At 42.3% G+C, this 6,205-nt stretch overlaps 1 protein-coding gene across 7 annotated transcripts in view; it reads left to right on the top strand.

Moving 5' to 3' along the window:
- The first annotated feature begins 430 nt into the window (after positions 1-430).
- Positions 431-6,205, top strand: part of CEP152 (centrosomal protein 152) — a 97,114-nt gene continuing 91,339 nt past the window's right edge. For 6 of the 7 annotated variants that reach the window (XM_027096643.1, XM_027096645.1, XM_027096640.1 and 3 more), the window contains exon 1: positions 431-592. The gene's annotated coding sequence lies outside the window, so the exon portion shown is untranslated. Of the gene's footprint in view, positions 593-5,179; positions 5,354-6,205 lie in introns of those variants that run through there. The other variant, XM_027096639.1, reaches the window with a different exon arrangement.

Below are 6,205 nucleotides of genomic sequence, written 5' to 3'. Positions count from 1 at the left end.
CAAAAACCTCCAAGGTGGGTTCGTTGGGGAAAGTGAGGGATTCAATGTGCTGCAGCTGAGAACTGGGATTTAGGAGTGGAGAGCGCAGGGGGCACGAGTCACAGCACTAGGTGGTGAGGGGAGGGGCAAGGAGTTCGGGCAAAACCGGTTCATCCTAGGAAAGGGCAGGAGGCCAGGTGCTTGGGCGTCTCTATGCAATCGATAGGCCCTCCCCCTCTAGAGTCAACCCTTCCGTAATTGGCTCACGGATTCACCAATGGGCACACAGGAGGAACTTCCCGCCACCTCTGGCGCCCGCTTTTAAACAGCCGTATAGTATTTGCAACTGCAGGAGGACTTCTCAACCTAGCTTGAGAAAGGCGGAGACTTCCGCCTCTACGCCCTGCCCCAAGCCGGCATGGCCCCGCCCACCAGGCCCGCTTCTAACCAGCGATTGAGGGAGTCGGCTGCTCCTCAATGGCCTCGGGGTTCCGTGGGTTCAGTTGTGACTAGGACGGAGCTAGCGGGTTGGAGCCTGGGTGAGGGGTTTGCTAGAAGTTGGCTTTCGGCGGGAGCCAGGGTGTCTCCGCGGTGACAGCATCCGTGGCCTCCGGTGAGTTTCGCTTCTTGGCTGGGTTTGGGGCTGGGATAGGAGGAGGTGCGGGGTCCTTGGGATTCTGGCTGAGGCTTCCCGGAGGACTGACCCGTCCCCTCCCCAAATCCCGCGGTGGGGGACTGCTTGCGGGTGGCGGGGCTCCGCCTTTGACTTTGAAGTGTCATGCAGACCCCAAGATCCTACTTAGAAGTGACGTCTGGGAAGCCCTCCTCGCCTTCTCCAGGCCGCTAGGGTAACGCTGAGACCCGACCCTGGGGACCCCCGCCGTGGTCACCCTGGCGCCGTGCCAGGCTCACAGTGGGTGCTCTGTACACGTGTGTTGACCGAGTGCATGTAACGCTGGCAGCCCAAGCCAGCAGCCCCAGGCCTCCTGGGCTCCGTGCAGCTTGGGTCTCGCGGTACCTGTTTGCTGTGCCATAGTTGACGCCAAACGGAGTTCCTTGGTAGGGCCCTGGGTTTATCTTCGTTCAGCCTGTGGTTGCCTGCTTGCTGCATCCTCTGGGCACCCTGAATGTATTTGTCCAAGCTGCTGTCATTAGCACTGATCACAGATTATTGTCATCCTTTGTTTTTATGTGTGTTTCTTTCCCTTCACCAAATCCTGATGAACTTTGTAATCTTGAACAGTGCTTGGCAAGTAATTGTTAAATGAATAAATAGGCTTCCTGAGCCTGGTATTGCAAGTCTGAAACAGGCTAGTGTGCTCTGGCTATTTCCATTCTAGAAAGGAAGCTAGCATGTAAGCAAGTAAGTAGAATTTCCTAACTCTCAGGGCACTTAAAGACGCTTTTGTGGCACTTAGCCTTTTCTATCTTACAGTCATGAACTTGAGTGTGATTTAAGCTGAATTTCACCTTATCCTTCACAATGCATGACAATTTATATGCACCTCCTAGATGTGAATGCACTCAACTAAATGAGAGGCTGAAATTGAAGCTATAAGAAAAGTATAAGAAATATAGCCTGAAAGTACCAAAGAATGACTAATTTCATGGGGGGAGGGCATCTTGAAGAAAGTGGCATTTTCATCCTAGAAAAGATTGCAGTATTTGAAGGAAAGTTTCCCACACACTGCATATTCACCTTTTCTCAGATATACTGAATGCTGTTTATTCCTTTAACCTCTTTTGTAGCCTGCAGACTTCTATTCATGAGTAACATGTCATGATAAAAACAAAACTAAGATGTATTGATTGGTACACAGTGCTAAGCGCTTCATGTACATTAGTCTTGTGAATCCTCGTAACCAATCTTTGGTGCAGGTACTGTTTTTTACCCCCATTTTATTAATGAAGAAATGGAAACAGTTGTGCAAGTTTACACAGCTGTTAAGCAGGAGAGCCAGAACTGAGCCCAGGTTGTCTGAATGAGTGCCCTCATTCTTAACCACTTAACAGCCATATTGTGTCCTTTAAGATCTATTTCTAAAGTCTTTCCGTGAAATTTCTTTCAGCCTTATTTTCTTCTTAGCATAGTTAATTTGTACCTTGTACTTTCCTCTATTACAGAATGTATTACAAGGTATCATTTAACTATTAATTCATATCATTGTTTCCCTAAGGGACTGTAAGTTTCTCATGGCTGGTAGCATGTCTTAGATACATATAGGCTATAACCTGGCCCACAGTAGGTGCTCAGTAAAATTTTTATTGAAATAATAAATCTGTAGAGAGCAACATGAATGTATTATATTTATTCAACAAATATTGGTGTGTGCAAAGGGTGGGGGAGATACATTTAAATTCTGCCCCCAGAGAGCTTATAGGCTATTAGATGAGGCAAAAACAATTCTACTTTTGCTTTCTAATGTTTTGTCCAATTAAACACACATTGGTCTTTCTCATTGCAAGGAGGGCAAAGAAAACATAACCAGCGACAACAAAATGAGTAATGAGTGGGACATATGACAGAACATAGCCTTGTAAATAGGTTCAGAAAAAGTTATCTATCTAGGAAGAAAGTATTAACCATCTTGCTATTAAAAAAAAAGCATACTGTACACTTATTCTGCATCTTGATTTTTTAAATAGTCAATATATATAGAGATAGTTCATTATTTTTATTAGTGACACAGTATTGCCAATTTATTCAAAAGTACTTTTACTAGGGAAAATGTTCTTTTTCAATATATTAATATTGATAGTTCTCAAGATGGTTTTCCCAATTCATACTTTCATCAGCAATTCATGAGGGTGCCTGTTTCCTATAAAATAGCCACCACTAGGGCTTCCCTGGTGGCCCAGTGGTTAAGAATCCGGCTGCCAATGCAGGAGACACGGGTTCGAGCCCTGGTCCGGGAAGATCCCACATGCTGTGGAGCAACTAAGCCCCTGTGCCACAACTACTGAGCCTGCGCTCTAGAGCCTACGAGCCACAACTACTGAGCTTGCATGCCACAACTACTGAAGCCCGTGTGCCTAGAGCCGGTGCTCCGCAACAAGAGAAGCCACAGCAGTAAGCCCGCGCACCACAACGAAGAGTAGCCCGCAACTAGAGAAAAGCCCGCATGCAGCAACAAAGACCCAATGCAGCCAGAAATAAATAAAATAATTAAAAAAAAATAGCCACCACTAGCTGTTATCATGTGTTTTTTTTTAATTTAGTGGTTGAAAATCATATTTCATTGTTTAAATGGCGCTTTGAATTCTTTGTGAGATTAAGCATCTTTTCAATTTCGTTGAGCATTTGCATTTCTTTTTTTTTTAATGAAATATATCAGTTGCCCATTTTAAATTGAGTTGTCTTTTTCTCATTTCTTTGTGAGAATTGTATATTGGGACTTTCTCTTGTGTTTTGCAAGTCTCTTTCTCATTATTACTTTACCCTTTGATGATGTTTTTTTTTATACATAATATTTGACTTGCTAATGATTGTTTTGGCCATATACAGTTTCTTTTTGTATGTGTGTATAAGTTTCCGTCAAGTTTTTCCTTTATGGCTTCTGGGTTTATTATCTTGCTAGTTTTTTCTTTTAAATTTAAGCAGCCTGTTTTATTGTTCTGAATATTATAGTAAAGTCTCTGATAGCAGTAATCAGTAGCGATTAATAAGCAGAAGAAAAGCATTAGCTTTTATTTTAAATTTTAGTTAAATACTAATTACCTTTTTAGTCTCCCTCTTTGTTTTTTAAGCCACAGTAAGTTTATCAAATTTCCCTTAATGCCTAAAATAATTTCTTATGGTCTCTGGTAATTTGCACTTTTCAGAAGGAAAGCTAATGTGTACCCTTTCCTCCCAGTGGAGAGAGTTTGTTCTTTCAGATATTTTCAGATTTCTTCTTTAATGACATGGTTTGGATTTAAAATGCCATTCAAAAAAAAGATAGTTTTGTCTTTTACATTTTCTTCACATAAAAATGAAAATAGGGAATTCCCTGGCGGTCCAGTGGTTAAGACTCCGCACTTTCACTGCTAAGGGCCTGGCTTCAATCCCTGATTTGGGAACTAAGATCCTGCATGCTGTGCAGCCAAAAAAAGAGAAAACTAGACTTTATTAAAAAAAAATGAAAACACCTTGTAGAATTCATTATTCTCTATCTGAGAAAAAGTAGTTCTTTATTTAAAATAACTGTATTTAGCAATAAGCTCTTATAAATCTTAATGTTCTTTTTCAGTATTCAACAGGAATTGATGGATGGCAGATTGGTGAAGTGTTGGGAAAAAAAAAAAAAACCCTCCCTCCTTTTACTTAATAAAAGGGAAATTAACCCAAATTCCCTATTCTGGCTTTAACTATAAAATTCAGGGAAAGGTGGAAAATACCATAAGAATTAGAAGAAGGAAAGATTATTTCTGCCTGGAGAATTCAGGGATATCTTTAAGGTCCAGCTTAATTGCCTTTCTTTTAAGGAGCAAGCATTTACATGGGCTTGTATTTTCATAATCTATAGATTCTATAGACTTGATGTTCACTTGAAGTAGTGAAAAAACCCTAGAGACATGAGCTTGTGTTACTGTTTTTCCCTCACCATTTCAGCTACATTGTAGGCTCTTTACCATATTCAGGTATCCATCTTATGCTGGTATACAAGAGGTTTCTTGTAGCTGCTGGGTGGAGACAAGGTTTAGAGTCCCCAAGCCTCTCTATTTCACCTCTCAGTGAAGGAGTGCGTGTGTCCCTTCCTCCATGTAGCCCTGGCACAAGAACAGAAAGGAGCAGGTCTGGTCTAAGAAGCAGAGGCTGGAAGGGTTTCGTTGATGTGAGGAGTCTGAATTCATAGAATCAAAAGGGATGGGTTGGGTGTAGGGAGCGATCAGAGAGGGGAGAGATAAAGAAGGTGGACTGCAAATTAGAGTTTGGCCGAGAAACAGTCCTTGTAAAACAAACTAAAACTTATGGGGATTTTCAGCATTGAAATTCATATTTGTGTTAATCTGTAATACCATATTTCATCTATTATAATGTGCACATTTTCTTTTCACTTTTGTTTTTTGCCACTCCGTGTGGCTTGCAGGATCTTAATTCCCCGACCAGGGATTGAACCCAGGTCACGGCAGTGAAAGCGCCAAGTTCTAACCACTGGACCGCCTGGGAGCTCCCTTCTTTTCACATTTTAACATCTACAAAGAGGCTGCATTTTAAAGTTAATTATATGTCATGATTTAATTGGCCACATCTTTTTCTTAGTGGTACAGACCAGAACTGTGTCATACCATCAAGGGCACCTTAGAGCTGATGAAGAGGAATATCTTTTGATATAGAGCTATTGGCTTACATAAAAGTTTGTGATGTTAGTTCTCTACTGTCAACACGGGGGAGGTAAGTTCTTTATGGTAAAATATGTTTGGATTGCCAGGTGTATGCTTCTCATTCCACTTCCAGTTTAATGACATTTTAGAGCCTGAAAAGTGAGTGTATGATCTGTGGCCCAGCCTCACATCAAAGTGCATTTCATTGGCATGCACAAGAGTGGACTGAATAGAGGACAGCATTAGGCTGTGTAATTGATGATGCTTGCCTACTTTTTTGTCAGGATTGTTCAGAGTTTTGAAATTCTGGGTAGTTTCTGTGTAGTGTCAGGATCCCTAAGTATAATTCAAATCATCAGCAGTCTTTTGACCATAAGTACTTGAAAACCCATTTCCTGCTGCTGCTTCTGCCACAGTAGTGACCATTCTCCAGGGAAGTCTTGCTGCTGCTTTGGGACAGTGTCATAGCTTCACATCCTTCACTTCTGTTTTTCCTGAGTATTTTTTTGCTAGAACTTGATTTTATCAAGCTTAAGAGCAGGACATTTAACACATATCCATATATATATATATTTTTTTTAAATTTATTTTTGGCTGTGTTGGATCTTCGTTACTGTGTGAGGGCTTTCTCTAGTTGCAGCGAGCGGGAGCTACTCTTCGTAGTGGTGTGCGGGCTTCTCATTGTGATGGCTTCTCTTGTTGCAGAGCACGGGCTCTAGGCGCACGGGCTTCAGTAGTTGTGGCATGCAGGCCCAGTAGTTGTGGCTTGTGGGCTCTAGAGCACAGGCTCAGTAGCTGTGGCGCATGGACTTAGTTGTTTAGCAGCATGTGGGATATTCCTGGACCAGGGCTTGAACTTGTGTCCCCTGCATTGGCAGGCGGATTCTTTACCACTGCACCGCCAGGAACGTCCTAACACATA

Source organism: Aethalodelphis obliquidens, unplaced genomic scaffold (assembly GCF_003676395.1).
Source record: "Aethalodelphis obliquidens isolate GAN/ISIS:26980383/991018 unplaced genomic scaffold, ASM367639v1 scaffold105, whole genome shotgun sequence".
Taxonomy (NCBI): Eukaryota; Metazoa; Chordata; class Mammalia; order Artiodactyla; family Delphinidae; genus Aethalodelphis; species Aethalodelphis obliquidens.
The sequence above is the reverse complement of the archived record's forward strand: the minus strand, read 5'-3'. Positions and strand labels throughout refer to the sequence as shown.